Source organism: Montipora capricornis, chromosome 11 (assembly GCF_036669925.1).
Source record: "Montipora capricornis isolate CH-2021 chromosome 11, ASM3666992v2, whole genome shotgun sequence".
In the NCBI taxonomy this organism is placed as follows: Eukaryota; Metazoa; Cnidaria; class Anthozoa; order Scleractinia; family Acroporidae; genus Montipora; species Montipora capricornis.
The window spans coordinates 28,720,485-28,737,457 of NC_090893.1; the positions used below are offsets into that span (position 1 = coordinate 28,720,485).

Sequence of the window (16,973 nt, forward strand, 5' to 3'; positions counted from 1 at the left end):
GAATAATAACGGATGCTCTGCAACGGAGGTAAATAACAAAGCATTGTTACGTATGTTTGATATGAGTTTCTAACGTTGCACGCAGCGAAAAGAAATGGAGGACTTTCATCAAGAAAAGCTTGTCATGGAAGTCGTCTGCCACACTTCTGGAAAAAAATCATATGCCATACGTTCCGATTACGACACTTTCCTTGCAGTCCTTGAACTAAGCAGGTTAATGAAATGAATTCAAAGGTATCATCCACTTTCAGCTGAAGACACAGGCATATTCGAAAAAAAGAAAGATATGTATAAAGCCTGTATCCAATAAAGACACAAGCTGATTTTTAAATAGACCAATGATTTAAAAGCTGCTGAAAAAAACTTTTAATAGGCTGAAAGACAATATCGAACAAAAGTCCATTGCCATCTTGATTTTTTCTTTTCGTTTTTACTTCTGAACGTTTCGCACCTCTTAACTTACGACGCAGATGGAACAAGCCATATTGTCATCACAAGAAGTTATTAATAAGAAAAAAGAGACAACAGTTTAATGTTTTGCAAGCAGTCTCTTCCTGCTGATCACCTCATAAAGAGTCCAAGATTATTATGTAAAATTTGTTTTTCGTCTTTCTTTTTTCGCTTTAACGAAAAAGCTTGGAAGAGAAAATTCATCCAATCCTTGCGGGTTTTCAGTTCACCTTTTCATAGTCGGCAGTTGATGTGATATTCCAATGTTTCGGTTATTATTTGCCTCTCCAGGTGATGGACCAGATCTCTGAGACCGTCTTGGTGTTGATGGTTGCTTGGGGATCCTGTGCCCGTGTGGGAACGAATTATTGAGCAATGGTAGAAAAGTGGCCGAACGCATTCGGGGCTTACTCGACATCGGTGTTGCAGGTGGTGTGACTGGACCGTTGACTGTTGAGATGCTCGGCAAAAGTCGAGTTATTTCCGACCGAGTTTGCATCACCGTCGGTTTCGACGATGATGGTGGCCTTGGTATCAAAGTGTCTGGTGAGGGTAACATTGGTTTTAGCGTCTGAGACCGAATCTTTGCCTCTTTCGGGGCATCCTCAAAAATTGTCTTACTCCGTCTCGCTAATTTTGCGCGAGGCCGCGGCAGTGCTTGATTATCCGACAACGAAGCATGATCGTCTGAAGATAAATGGTTCGGGGGATCTCGGCTGATCTTCGGGGCCACCAGAGGTCGTTCTTGGAAGTCCGGATCCCCAAGATCAGACTTCGGTGATGCCATGTTTTCTTGCGGGTTTACCCTTTCTTGAGGTTTATTTGGTTCTTGTCGCTTAGGAGTCTTGATGTCCTGAATGCTCTTTGATGTGTTTTCCTTAATCGTTGGAAGAGAGGGTAGCATACTCTTCTTGAAGCTCTCTCTTATTTTCGCAGTTGTCTTTATACTCGGCAGAGTTCGGTTATTCTTCGGGGGAACATTCGGTACCATTCGTGCCACTTCGGAAATGTCCGGTTTTGCGATGGTTTCATTTTCTTTCGCAGTCATTGAACTTTCCTCATTAATTGTTTGCAGAAGAAAAAGGTGACTCACTGAAGCTGCACCACGTAAAACCTCCTCCGGATGAATACTCCATCGAAGAATTTCCTGAACAACTCGCGGCAAACACGGTAAAACTCGCCTGGGTTGCTGTTGCACCCTCTTCATCTCATTCACTGGAATTCTAAATGCCCTGTCTGTCGGGACCCTCGTTAAATTCTCGTTATCCAGCGGTGGCTTATCTCGCGGGATGTTGGACTGAGACGTGGGAATATCCCCTTCAAGCACAGAAGTGGCATCGCTTTTTTCTTCATGGATCTCCGCAGGTTTGCATTCCAGAAAACGCATTTGAAGGAAACAGCTTCCTTTGACGTTTTATGTGTCAGTTGATTTCTTCCGTTTCTTTAAACGCCAGGAGGCGAAAAATCGGGATCTTTTGGTTGGTATCGGAATATTGCGAACTTTCGCAAGTAAAGTTGTCTGTTCGTTCCTTTGTTGGGTAAAACCTTTATGATTCAAAGCGCGCGCGATGATCGATTTTTTGTTATAGAAACCTGTATACTCAGTTCGAATAAAGGTAGGTTTGGCCTGCTCTTAGGTTTCAATTTGTCAAAATTTTCTCTGAAAATGAAAGATTTAGACAGCTTGATGGGATCTATTTTCTTCTCGAAATTATACATTTCGAATTCTCCGATTGACCAAGACGTCCGCATGAGGAAATCACCAAATGCGCGCGCTACCATATCAAGATGCACTTCCTTTAATTGAATACACCTGTTACAACTTCGCAAGATTAAAGATAGAAGCAATAGATTTGTCTGTAGTTTCCGGCTTTTATTTTTGAAAGACTTATTTGTTTCCTCTTTTGTCCCACAGGAGCAAAACGAACTCCTACGCCAGATTCTTGGCCTACAGAACAATTTTTGTGGAATCGAAGACTGATAATAAAGACGACATGCGTATAAAAGCTCGAACTATGAGGCTTAACGTAGTGAAAGAGAACGCCTGACTTCGAGCATAGATTAATTACCGCCAGTGACCAAACAAGGAGAAGACATTTTTTGGGGAAACCTTTTCCCGAAAAGCTAGCCGACTGGAATTGCACACAAAAGAATTAAAAGCAAATTATCAACTACTTTACTGTACTTTACGGACCGAGAACTAAAAACTTGCAATCACTTATAACAAGCTGCCCGAGTACAGGTCCATTTTCCAGGGGCACCCAACGAGAATATAGTTCAAAACCACTTAAATGTAGCATCGTTAAACGTATTTTAATATTTAAACGGTAGGTATCGGCATATTTTTATCCCATAAAAATTTTTCATCTGTTCGGATTTCCTAGCTGAAAGTCCAGTGATCCGAAAATTATAGGGATCAATTAAAACTTACCTTTTCGAAAATTTAAGCCAGAAAAAAGGCTCCCGAAAATTGTAGGTGACCTTTTTAGGGTAAAAATCCGTTAGAAATGAGCAATTATATCATGTTTTAGATGTTTGAAAATCCTAGGACAGGCAGGCAAGCAAGAAATTTTACAACAAATGTTCCGAAAATTCTAGCCTCTTATCGTCTTCCGAACAGATATTTTCCGAAAATTGACGTTGGCTGCCCCTGATTTTCCTCCTCAAACAATAAAGGTACGTGAGAATACCACCCCCGCCATAGAAAGTTTAAGTTTCTGCTAAGTATGGTTTCTATTCCATTGTAATGGGCTTTTACTAGAAATTCTTAACAGGGACTTGGACTGGGCCTGGCATGGCGAACGCTTAGAGTGACGTTATTCTTCGGGCTCCTCAAATATTGAGCTCTCAAAGATAGTTTTTTTTTTACCGTTTATGGCAGATCTTTATCAGCATTTCAAAAGGAAAAGTAGGAAGAGCAGTTCGGGTGCTTCAGAGAAGGACTCAAAGTCGCCGGACGAAAAGAGAACGAAGATAGGAAACAGTAGTCAATCGGACTCCGACGATATTTTGGGTCTTTCTGCATGTACCCGAAAGCATTGTATTTTTGGTCACTTGGGACTAGTCTTTATTTGGAGTTGTTTTGTTTTCTGTCTTTTGTTTCTTTTGTTTTACGTAAGCTGTGCTCTGGTACCTGCAGAAGGTAAAGGTCGACGCCTTGGAAATCGCAGAGGAGCTAGATTTTGCCGAAGATTGACAGCATACTATCGAAACTGCGCGACCTGGAAAATAAGATCGATAGAATAGAAAGCCACGTTGGCAGTGTTGACGAAACGGTGACCGAACTGAAGCGAAAAGTTGATAGTCTTGAATCGTCTTTGCAAGAGAAAGCTTAGCTAGTAAAGTAAATGGAAGGAAAACTCGCCACCTTCAATAGAGAACTCTTACCGTGAGAAAATGAAAACTGTAATTGCGTCAGTTCACCGCAAACAGCAAGAATAATGTTTGGAAATCTATCAAAAAAAGAGAGAATCTACGATTATATGGAATTCGAGAAAAGCCCGAGGGTAAGGAAAATTTGTACGAAGTGTTGATGAATTTCATGAAGAACGATCTCGATATGGACAACGCCGAAGAAATTGAAACACAACGTGTACACGAGTGGTCAAGTTTGACCCCGAACAGAGAAGACCACGTCCAAATATTGCTAGATTCCTCCGCTACCCTGATCGCGAGCTCTTATTCTCAAGAGCAAGAAAATTAAGTGGCACAGACGATCTTCTTAAAACCATTGTGGAAACCAGGAAAAGGCTGAAGGATAGATTTAAAGGGGAAGGAAGGAAAGCACTTTTCACACAAAGCGGAACCTGACAATCTTTACATCGATGGTCGTTTAATTAAGATTATTTTTTCTGTCTTCTTTGAGCCTGGTGATATGCAAATATCTTCTTCGGAAACTTGTCAGTGTAAGGTCTTGACCATTAACGGCATAATTAACAGCTTTTTGGTGGCTAGTTTTTTTAAACTTTTTAAGTGTGTGTATGTCGGTCTCTCTATTGTTATTGTCTTGCCACCTCACGGATGTAATCAGTTTGCCATCAAGCAGTGTTGTTTTGCCAATTGCAAATTCCTTTGAATTTGGGATGATGTTTCTAACTAATTTATTTATTACTCTTCCTGATGGAGCGTAACAATATGCAATTCAAACTGCTTTCACTAAATGTTAGAGGTATTCGCACTTTCGAGAAGAGGAAATGCATATTGAATTGGATGAACAACCAAATGCAGATATTTTCTTTCTTCAAGAAACTTATAGTACTGAGGAGCTTGAAAATCATTCATTGGAGGAAGCAGTGGAGAGGAGATTTATTCTTCGCTCATGCAATGGGACTTCACATAGCGAAGGTAATAATTATCTTAATTAAACAGGGATTAGATTTTGTTATCAGAGGGACTCACACAGAGGACACAGGGAATTTAATCGTGCTAGATGCGTTGATTCAAGATTGTCCGTTTTTGCTGGTAACTATCTACTCACCCACAAAACCAGCTGAACAGACTAACTATTTTAACAAAGCTGCAAGTCTCATTGAACAGCAGATGACACAAGCCTAGTACAGGGTCGTATTAAGAGGTGATTTCAATGCAACTATTTCACGGAGAGAGGAGGGATTGGAGTAGTTCAAAGTGGCCTATAAGCAATCGAACATTCCTTATAAAATCTTGGTTACCGTAGTTCTAAACGGGTAGTTTCGAATACTTAAAATTACAAAGAAATAATACCTTACGTCCAACTTTTTTCAGATAATGATGCAGGATGCATTTCCAAGAACGAGGCGAATCATCCAAGAACTTTTCAATACAAGTGATTCTCTGTGCGTTAATCATAGATTCAATATGAGGCATTTTTAGACCCCCTTCGTCGATGTTGTTTATCAAAGAAACACGTTTCATTTTATCTTTGCCTTTTCAAATAAAGTTGTACAGTATTTGGTTAATTTCTTTTGTCACAGTAAAGTCTTTATTGGCACCAATTAAGCTCATATGATATAAGATTTTTGGAACGGCAAATAAGTAATAATCTGTATTTCACCAATTGACGAAAGGATTCTCCAGCTCCATCTGTGAAGCGTCTTTTTAAGGGATTTTGTGGTCTCAAAATTAAAGACGTTCGCGCCCAAAATGTTCCCACCTACAGATTTTCTTTAAACTTGCTCGGCAGTAAGGTAATGATCTACTTTTGGCAAAAAGGTAAAAAAAATGGGGGGTCACCGTGCTCGTTTTCGAGATCACGAGGTGCACTTTTAGAAGATTGCGTTGTTTTAAGACGAACGTAGCTTACAACTGTCAGCAATAAAAAAGCTACATTAGTGAAATTTAGATCAGGTAAACGTATTCAATTCAACATGACTAATATAACTTAATTAACCTTTGCAGCTGATGTCTTTTTTCTGAGGTGGAATAGACCTTGAAAAACGATACATATTAGCCAAAGAAAGAAAACTTCGGTCGCACGAGAGCATAAGAGGCGAAATCTTTGTAACTTAATTCTCACGCACAGATTTTTTTTGTTTTTTGTTGAAATGGACAAAATCAGAAAACAAAGTGATCAACGGAAAGTAAAATAGGGGTCTCGGAGCATTCAAGAGAGTAAAATCGCAGCGAAGTTCTCAAAGCGATGGTATATTCGCACTGTCACGTCATTGCTATTGTTGGTTTTCACTCACGTGATCAACAGCCATGTTTTTTAACGAAAACAAAAGGAAGCGTTTGCATAATAATAGAGTTAAATTCCCGGAGGATTTGGTCGGGACACCAACATGGCCGCCTTTTCTTTGTTTAGGGGCACCAACATGGCGGTCGTGACGTCATGTGAAAACCAAGAATTGCCATGATGCCACACGCTTTCATGTTCCATTCTTAATTGTGGAAAATGTTTGCGCCTTTAGCATCGTGTTTACCTTCGTGGTCTGCGATGCATGACGTGTGCGTGACATGCGCGAAAAAATGCGCAGTAGCAATGGGCGCGAACGTCCTTAAGCTTGAATGAAAGCACCCGATCATAGGTGAAATGTATTCCCAGTATCTTGACCGCTTTAGTTACCTGCTCGACTCCTAGCGTTTCTGCTGCAGTAATACTGGAAGGTCCGAGATTTAGCACCTCTGTTTTTTGCCTATTTACTTTTAATCCCGGGAACTTACTAAACTTGTTTAATCTTATAAAGAGTTGATAAAAAGATTTCGCATCTGCTACAAAGACAGTTGCGATGGACTAGCATCCCATCCAGGGGGGAGTAGAAATACCCCTAGTCGCTTCATGCTAATGAAACCGGAGTTAAGTGCCGGCCTGACTGGGCCTTCTGGCTGGTAAGCGGCAGAGACTTTACTTTACTTGTTACAAAGACAGTTAAATCGTCGGCAAGAATAACTAGTTCTAGTAATCTTCTTCGTCAACATTAATTAATTCCTCTTTTAGTGTTGTCGTTTCTGATGTTAATATCTAATACTTCCAATACAAGGATAAAAAGGTGAGGGGAGAGAGGATTGCCTTGACGAACTCCTCGAGATAGTTTGAAAAGAGGCGTTGCGAAACCATTGTTCACCACACATAAGCTATGCATTCCGCCGTTTGAATGAAGACCTAAGAGAAATTTGTAGATGGTGCTGCCAAAATTCCTTACTAATTAATCCGGAGAAAACCAAAGTCTTACTCGTGGGAGTGCCTCAATTACTGCGTAAATTGCCTCCAGTGTCGATCTCACTCTTAGGGAAGGAAATAACACCAGTTTCTGTGGCTAAGGACCTCGATGTCCTCATCGACCAGTCCTTAACTTACAACGATCATGTTGCTAAAACTACGTCTAATTGTCTATTAAAATTAAAACAGATTAGTAGAATTAAACACCTTCTGGACAGAAAGTCTCTCTTATTAGAGATGAACGCTTTTGTTTTTAGTAAACTCTTTTATTGCTCAACTGTATGGGCTAACACATCTCAAAGTAATGTGAAGAAACTCCAATTAGTACAGAATTTTGCTGCGCGTCTCGTGTTAGGTCTCAGGAAATATGACCACATCTCAGACGGCATAAGATCCCTCAACTGGCTCACTGTAAAGGACAGACTCCTTCTCAACGATGCTGTAATGGTATATAAATGTCTCAATAATTTAGTCCCGAAATATCTGGCTAATGTATTTGTATCTCGCTCTCAAATTCATACTAGGGCTACGCGATCATGTAATCTTTTACACATCCCTTTATGTCGTCTGTCATATGAACAACGTTCGTTTACATATCGTGGATGTAAACTTTGGAACAGTATTTGTAATGATTTGAAAGCTGCGGACAGTGTAAACTGCTTCAGGCGCCGTTTAGCGCAGAAGCTATTAAGTGAAGGACATTTGTGTTCAGTTAACTTGTAAATTATATTCAGAGGTCTTTTGTAATTGATTCTAGCTTTTAAATGTAACGTTTATTTATTATTCCTTTTTCTCTTTTCAATTTATATATATTTTTAGACATTGTAACCGAAAAGCCCAAATTGGGAGTTACAATAAACGTATGTATGTATGTATCTATTGCTTCTATCTTTAATCTTGCGAAGTTGTAACAGGTGTATTCAATTAAAGGAAGTGCATCTTGATATGGTAGCGCGCGCATTTGGTGATTTCCTCATACGGACGTCTTGGTCAATCGGAGAATTCGAAATGTATAATTGCGAGAAGGAAATAGATCCCATCAAGCTGTCTAAATCTTTCATTTTCAGAGAAAATTTTGACAAATTGAAAGCTAACAGCAGGCCAAACCTACCTTTATTCGAACTGAGTATACAGGTTTCTATAACAAAACATCGATCATCGCGCGCGCTTTGAATCATAAAGGTTTTACGCAACAAAGGAACGAACAGACAACTTTACTTGCGAAAGTTCGCAATATTCCGATACCAACCAAAAGATCCCGATTTTTCGCCTCCTGGCGTTTAAAGAAACGGAAGAAATCAACTGACACAATAAACGTCAAAGGAAGCTGTTTCCTTCAAATGCGTTTTCTGGAATGCAAACCTGCGGAGATCCATGAAGAAAAAAGCGATGCCACTTCTGTGCTTGAAGGGGATATTCCCACGTCTCAGTCCAACATCCCGCGAGATAAGCCACCGCTGGATAACGAGAATTTACCGAGGGTCCCGACAGACATGGCATTTGGAATTCCAGTGAATGAGATGAAGAGGGCACAACAGCAACCCAGGCGAGTTTTACCGCGTTTGCCGCGAGTTGTTCAGGAAATACTTCGATGGAGTATTCATCCGGAGGAGGTTTTACGTGGTGCAGCTTCAGTGAGTCACCTTTTTCTTCTGCAAACAATTAATGAGGAAAGTTCAATGACTGCGAAAGAAAATGAAACCATCGCAAAACCGGACATTTCCGAAGTGGCACGAATGGTAACGAATATTCCCCCGAAGAATAACCGAACTCTGCCGAGTATAAAGACAACTGCGAAAATAAGAGAGAGCTTCAAGAAGAGGATGCTACCCTCTCTTCCAACGATTAAGGAAAACACATCAAAGAGCATTCAGGACATCAAGACTCCTAAGCGACAAGAACCAAATAAACCTCAAGAAAGGGTAAACCCGCAAGAAAACATGGCATCACCGAAGTCTGATCTTGGGGATCCGGACTTCCAAGAACGACCTCTGGTGGCCCCGAAGATCAGCCGAGATGCCCCGAACCATTTACCTTCAGAAGATCATGCTTCGTTGTCGGATAATCAAGGACTGCCGCGGCCTCGCGCAAAATTAGCGAGACGGAGTAAGACAATTTTTGAGGATGCCCCGAAAGAGGCAAAGATTCGGTCTCATACGCTAAAACCAATGTTACCCTCACCAGACACTTTGATATCAAGGCCACCATCATCGTCGAAAACGACAGTGATGCAAACTCGGTCGAAAATAACTCGACTTTTGCCGAGCATCTCAACAGTCAACGGTCCAGTCACAACACCTGCAACACCAAAGTCGAGTAAGCCCCGAATGTGTTCGGCCGCTTTTCTACCATTGCTCAATAGTTCGTCCCCACACGGGCACAGGATCCCCAAGCCACCATCAACACCAAGACGGTCTCAGAGATCTGGTAACCGAAACATTGGAATATCACATCAACTGCCGACTATTAAACGGGGGACTGAAAACCCGCAAGGATTGGATGAATTCTCTCCCAAGCTTTTTTGTTAAAGCGAAAAAAGAAAGACGAAAAACAAATTTTACATAATAATCTTGGACTCTTTATGAGGTGATCAGCAGGAAGAGACTGCTTGCAAAACACTGAACTTCTTGTGATGACAATATGGCTTGTTCCTTCTGCGTCGTAAGTTAAGAGGTGTCGTAATCGGAACGTATGGCATATGATTTTTTTCCAGAAGTGTGGCAAACGACTTCCATGACAAGCTTTTCTTGATGAAAGTCCTCCATTTCTTTTGGCTGCGTGCAACGTTAGAAACTCATATCAAACATACGTAACAATGCTTTGTTATTTACCTCCGTTGCAGAGCATCCGTTATTATTCCGAAGGAAATCAGTTCTGTCAATTAACAAACTCCCGATCCAATTTAGATATTAAGATCGCCAAGTTGAGAGAAAGCCAAGATGGTTTGCTTTCCGGTGTATATGTGAAACTTTGCACGCTTCAAAATCGATAAAATGGTCTTGCATTAAAACTAGTTTGTAGCATTATCGTTAAGTATTTAATCAGTGGGCGTCGTAGAGGCGTAAAACCGTCCAGAGGTCACTGATTGGATGAGAGAGGAGGCTTTGTCAGCTCAGCTGCCATGGAAATACCTTTCAAACTGAGGTTTTGCCATGGCATTCGTTCTTAGAAGGGGTTCTTAAACAGACGCCAATCTGTCGGAGAAATATGGAAATTTAAATTCTGTGTTGTCAAGGGTCAGTGTGTCCCATTGTCACAAGAAAAGGAAATACGCTTTTAATAACCTATCTTTATCTGATGGCAAGAAAAGAATGCTTGTTAACTGAATCCTCAGTTGAATTAAACTAGCACTGAATAACCAAGGATTACTGAGGTGCATTTGATTCCTTTTTTGCCATCGACGAGGGATCTGAAAGTAGTTGTATATTTTGGGGAGAATCGTTTGTACTCTTTTCTAGTACTTTTTTTATTCAGTAATAAAGTTATCACACTATGAGTATTTTGGCTGTTGCATTGTTCAGTGATAATAATTGTAATAAAAACAGTATGACTCAGTTTTATGGAATATCAGTAATTATTAAATTTTCAACGTCGGTTAATGCATTTCTCGTGCTCTGATTGGTTCACTCAATCTCGGCTATCAGCTCATATACCTTAGTTTGACCTTTTATGGCAATTGATTTCGCTAAGCGTTACTAAGCTGAATTTTTTTTCGCCAGAAAGCGAAATTTCTCTCTGAATAAAGCAAAAACAAAACATTTTTGTGGAAAGTTTGGATCGATTCCGACGTTTAGAAGTACGTGAAAAGGTAAGTAATGTTTTTTGTGATTAGCCTGAGTCTTTCTGACCACCAGGTATTACACAACATCGCATTCCATTTCGCTCGGATTTTCTCGCTCAACAGAGATGTTTCCCATTGGCTCAAGGTGACCGCTGCTGTCCCAAGGGAACTAAATTGGGACCAATCCTGTTCCTTATAATGGTCAACCATCTCAAATTAAAATCTCCATTTTCATACTGGAAGTACGTTGACGATTTAACAATCTCTGAGGCCATTCCGGTCAAAGGAGATTCTAAAACCCAAACAGCACTTGATCAGGTTAACCACTGGGCATCTTACAACGATATGAAATTAAATCCCAAAAAGTGCAAAGAGCTGGTCATCTCCTTTGCCCGTAGTGACTTATGTACTCCTGACCTAACCATCCATCGTGTAGACCTTGAAAGAGTCCAGTCACATAAGGTATTAGGTCTTACACTCCAAAACAACTTGAAGTGGAATACCCATGTGGATGAGATGATAGTTAAAAGCTCCAGACGTCTACATATTCTTCGAGTTATGAAACAAGCCAATGTGCCTGCAACCCATCTACTAAGCCTGTATAGTACGTTGATTCGATCAACTCTTGAACTCTAGATTCAAAGTGGCCTATAAGCAATCGAACTTTCCTTATAAAATCTTGGTTACCGTAGTTCTAAACGGGTAGTTTCGAATACTTAAAATTACAAAGAAATAATACCTTACGTCCAACTTTTTTCAGATAATGATGCAGAATGCATTTCCAAGAACGAGGCGAATCATCCAAGAACTTTTGAATACAAGTGATTTTCTGTGCGTTAATCATAGATTCAATATGAGGCATTTTTAGACCCCCTTCGTCGATGTTGTTTATCAAAGAAACACGTTTCATTTTATCTTTGCCTTTTCAAATAAAGTTGTACAGTATTTGGTTAATTTCTTTTGTAAAGTCTTTATTGGCACCAATTAAGCTCATATGATATAAGATTTTTGGAGCGGCAAATAAGTAATAATCTGTATTTCACCAATTGACGAAAGGATTCTCCCCGGGATTCTCCAGCTTCATCTGTGAAGCGTCTTGAAGTTTGTCAAAGATTGCCACATTCTCTATGATCAGCAACATGGTTTTCGTAGTAAACACAGTACTCAGCATGCTATACTTGATATTTGTTAACACAATTCTCCAAAATATGGACAACAGTAAATTTTCGTGCGGTGTTTTCATCGATCTCAAGAAAGCTTTTGACACTGTTAATCATGAGAAGGGAAGATCGTCTGTGCCACTTAATTTTCTTGCTCTTGAGAATAAGAGCTCGCTATCCGGGTAGCGGAGGAATCTGGCAATAATTGGACGTGGTCTCTTCGGGGTCAAACTTGCCTACTCTATGTACACGTTGTGTTTCAATTTCTTCGGCGTTGTCCATGTCGAGATTGTTCTTCATGAAATTCATCAACACTTCGTACTTCCTTACCTTCGGGCTTTTTTCGAATTCCATAGAATCATAGATTCTCTCTTTTTTGATAGGTTTCCATTTATTCTTGCGGTTTGTGAACTGACGCGTTTACAGTTATCATTTTCTCAAGTTCTCTACTGAAGGTGGCGAGTTTCCCTTCCATTTCCTTTACTAGCTAAGCTTTCTCTTGCAACTATCAACTTTTCGCTTCAGTTCGGTCACCGTTTCGTCACTGCCAACGTGACTTCTTACTTTCCAGGTCGCGCAGTTTCGATATTATGCTGTCAATCTTCGGCGAAATCTCCTCTGCCATTTCCAAGGCGTCCAAAATGTCGTCGGAGTCCGATTGACTATTGTTTCCTATCTTCTTTCTCTTTTCGTCCGGCGACTTTGAGTCGTTCTGTGAAGCATCCGAACTGCTCTTCCTTTTGAAATACTGATAAAGATGCGAAAAGTAACGTCCACGCGTTCGCCATGCCAGGCCCAGTCCAAGCCGTCTCAGTTAAGAATTTCTACTAAAAGCCCATTGCAATGGAATAGAAACCACACTTAAGAGAAACTTAAATTTGCTATGGCGGCGGTGGTATTCTCAATAACTGATCGGAAGACGATTTGAAATCTAGAATTGTCGGAACATTTGATGTAAAACGTCTCGCTTGCCTGCCTCTCCTAGGATTTTCGAACATTTAAAACATGGTATAATTGCCCATTTTTAACGGATTTTTACCCTAAAAAGGTCACCTAGAATTCTCGGGAGCCTTTTTTCTGGCTGAAATTTTCGAAAAGGTAAGTTTTGATCCCTATAATTTTCGGATCACTAGACTTTCAGCTAGGAAATCCGAAAAGATCCGAAAATATGCCTATATCTACCGTTTAAATATTAAAATACGTTTAACAATGCTATGTTTAAGTGGTTTTGAACTATATTCTCGTCGGGTGCCCCTGGAAAATGGACCTGTACACGGGCAGCTTGTTATAGGTGACTGCAAGTTTTTAGTTCTCGGTATACATAAAGTACAGTAAAGTAGTTGATAATTTGCTTTTAGTTCTTTTGTGTGCAATTCCAGTCGGCTAGCTTTTCGGGAAAAGGCTTCCCCAAAGAATGTCTTCTCCTCCTTTGGTCACTGGCGGTAATTAATCTGTGCTCCGACAAAGTCAGGCATTCTCTTCCAATACGTTAAGCCTCATAGTTCGAGCTTTTATACGCATGTCGTCTTTATTCTCAGCCTTCGATTCCACCAAAATTGTTCTGTAGGCCAAAAATCTGGCGTAGAAGCTCGTTTTGCTCCTGTGGGACAAAAGAGGAAACAAATAAGTCTTTCAAAAATAAAAGCCGGAAACTACAGACAAATCTATTGCTTCTATCTTTAATCTTGCGAAGTTGTACCAGGTGTATTCAATTAAAGGAAGCGCATCTTGATATAGTAGCGCGCGCATTTGGTGATTTCCTCATGCGGACGTCTTGGTCAATCGGAGAATTCGAAGTGTATAATTTCGAGAAGGAAATAGATCCCATCAAGCTGTATAAATCTTTCAGTTTCAGTGAAAATTTTGACAAATTGAAACTTAAGAGCTTCTGCCTTAGAGACCGGGGCAGACTTGGAAATGAAGGTCGGCCGATTTCACTTAAAATTGGTACACAAAGTACTTATGTCGACTTATGTAATATGCCAAAGTTTCAGCTTCAACGACTTTTTTTTAGCCGAGTTCTGGATATCAGCCCCTCAGGGGTCCCTAGAGGCTGATTTTCAGTACAATTTTGGCCCCTTTTAAATCTCTCTTTTAGCAACATGAAATTAATTTCAGGCAAAAACAAAACCATCTTTGTAAAGCCCTATCCTTAGGCTTTTATGGGTGAGAACATTAGCTCATGGAAATTTTTCGCTAGCCTGTGGCTGTTATCACAACTTGGTCATATTTGAAGCATATGGGAAGCAACCGGAAATAGCCTCTTTTTCAGACCAAATATTTTCCATGCCATGTTTTATATCTTGAGGTCTTAGTATCCCTGCAAATTTCAGCCCTTAGTTTAGTAATATCAAGAAAAAAATACTAAGGTTGAGGCTTTTTACTAAGAAAAAAACTTACGAGAAGATTGCTAACCAGGCTACTTCCGGTTAAAGTTTCAACAAAGCGTGTCTGCAAAAATCAGCCATTTAATTTCGATTAACTTTTTTCCTTCCAAGTTATAATTAAACTCTGAAGTTAATTGCCACCGAAAAGACTTGCCGTTAATAAGAAATTTTTAAGTGATTGTTTTAGGACCGATCAGATAGTGGTCCGACGGCGGTTATAAATTTCTTGGAAGAAGTCTTGAAAATTACGGACAATAGAGCCGCTGCGAAAACTCTTTATTTACCTAACAACACATCTCTTGCCGGTAAATCACAACGCAAAATTGCATCTTTTTCGTGCAAACTGCAATGTTAAGTTTATCTCCTTTGTTCAACTCGTTCAACGTATCACGTCTGTGGCCGTATACGTAGTAATGAAGCGCTAATTAAATCAGGATATAAGCAAGCTTTGTAGTTCCATTCAGTAGTACTATAACCCACCTGTTTAGGCTTTAATATTTTCTGAAGAAAAAAGAACTTATCGGTCTCTTTGAATGCAACCACAACATCTGTCGTGACACTACTTGAGAATCGTTTTGAACCTTTAAGAAAATTCGAATATAATTAAAGCTAATCGTCTAACACAAATTGCAAGTGCGTCGTTGTGAGTTAGATATACACAGGTCGATTAATACTGATAGAGTCGGAAAATACTGATAGAGAAAGGGAAAGAGTGCCCGTGAGTAATCTTCTAACAATTTAGCGGATTGGCGGCGAAAACGGACCGTGTTGGACTTCCTTATCAATCATTTACAACATACGTGAGCCATTTACACTGGGGCACTGGGTATGAATAAATATTCAGTAAACACATCACGCCATTGAGGTTCTCATACAAGTTCTATCATAATCATTCTCTGCAATATCAAGGAGACGAATCTGCACGAGAAAACAACTGAATTCCAAGTCAGTCATAGCCAGCAAACTACAATGACCTCATCACGTACGGTATTAATTGACCTGTGTATATCTAAGGGGGCGTTTACATGATACCGGTACGAGTTTCATTCTGGTACGAGTTGTCAATTTCATACCGCGTTTACATGGACGACACAAATATTGACACAGGGATGACGCATGAACCAAAACAATAATGGCGTCCAATATTTAGAAATACAACGCATGCGTCAATAGTCCCAGTCCACCACGACTTGACGACTCGTACCGGAATGGGAGTCAATGTAGCGTTTACACGATACCGGTATAACTTTTCATACCGTTATGAGAATTTCGATCCGGTACAACTACCGGGATGAACTCATACCGGTATGAGTTGTACTGGTATGAGATTTTTCACCGGTATCATGTAAACAAATACAGAGCGATAAGTAAGAACCGGGATGAACTCGTACCAGAATGAAACTCCTACCGGTATCATGTAAACACCCCCTAACTCGCAACGACGCACTTGCAATTTGTGCTAGACGATTAGCTTTAATTATATTCGAAATTTCTTAAAGGTTCAAAACGATTCTCAAGTAGTGTCACGACAGATGTTGTGGTTGCATTCAAAGACACCGATAAGTTCTTTTTTCTTCAGAAAATATTAAAGCCTAAACAGGTGGGTTATAGTACTACTGAATGGAACTACAAAGCTTGCTTATATCCTGATTTAATTAGCGCTTCATTACTACGGGTTACAGACGTGATACGTTGAACGAGTTGAACAAAGGAGATAAACTTAACATTGCAGTTTTGACGAGAAAGATGCAATTTTGCATTGTGATTTACCGGCAAGAGATGTGTTGTTAAGTAAATAAAGAGTTTTCGCAGCGGCTCTATTGTCCGTAATTTTCAAGACTTCTTCCAAGAAATTTATAACCGCCGTCGGACCACTATCTGATCGGTCCTAAAACAATCACTTAAAAATTTCTTATTAACGGCAAGTCTTTTCAGTGGCAATTAACTTCAGAGTTTAACCATAACTTGGAAGGAAAAAAGATAATCGAAATTAAATGGCTGACTTTTGCAGACACGCTTTGTTGAAACTTTAACCGGAAGTAGCCTGGTTAGCCATCTTTTCGTAAGTTTTTTTCTTAGTAAAAAGCCTCAACCTTAGTATTGTTTGCTTGATATTACTAAACTAAGGGCTGAAATTTGCAGGGATACTAAGACCTCAAGATATAAAACATGGGCATGGAAAATATTTGGTCTGAAAAACAGGCTATTTCCGGTTGCTTCCCATATGCTTCAAATATGACCAAGTTGCGATAACAGCCACAGGCTAGCGAAAAATTTCCATGAGCTAATGTTCTCACCCATAAAAGCCTAAGGATAGGGCTTTATAAAGATGGTTTTGTTTTTGCCTGAAATTGATTTCATGTTGCTAAAAGAGAGATTTAAAAGTGGGCAAAATTGCACTGAAAATCAGCCTCTAGGGACCCCTGAGGGGCTGATATCCAGAACTCGGCTAAAAAAAAGTCGTTGAAGCTGAAACTTTGGCATATTGCATAAGTCGACATAAGTACTTTGTGTACCAATTTTAAGCGAAATCAGCCGACCTTCATTTCCAAGTCTGC

General features: G+C 40.0%; 1 long non-coding RNA gene across 1 annotated transcript in view; it reads left to right on the top strand.

Annotated features, from left to right (window-relative positions):
* LOC138023631 (uncharacterized) overlaps nt 1–5,379 on the top strand; it is a 5,957-nt gene extending 578 nt beyond the window's left edge. Inside the window, exons 1-3 of the long non-coding RNA XR_011126724.1 lie at nt 1–28; nt 4,696–4,794; nt 5,194–5,379. The exon at nt 1–28 is cut by the window's left edge and continues 578 nt beyond it. This is a non-coding gene — a long non-coding RNA (uncharacterized lncRNA). The remainder of the gene's footprint in view (nt 29–4,695; nt 4,795–5,193) is intronic.
* Nucleotides 5,380–16,973: the final 11,594 nt, after the last annotated feature.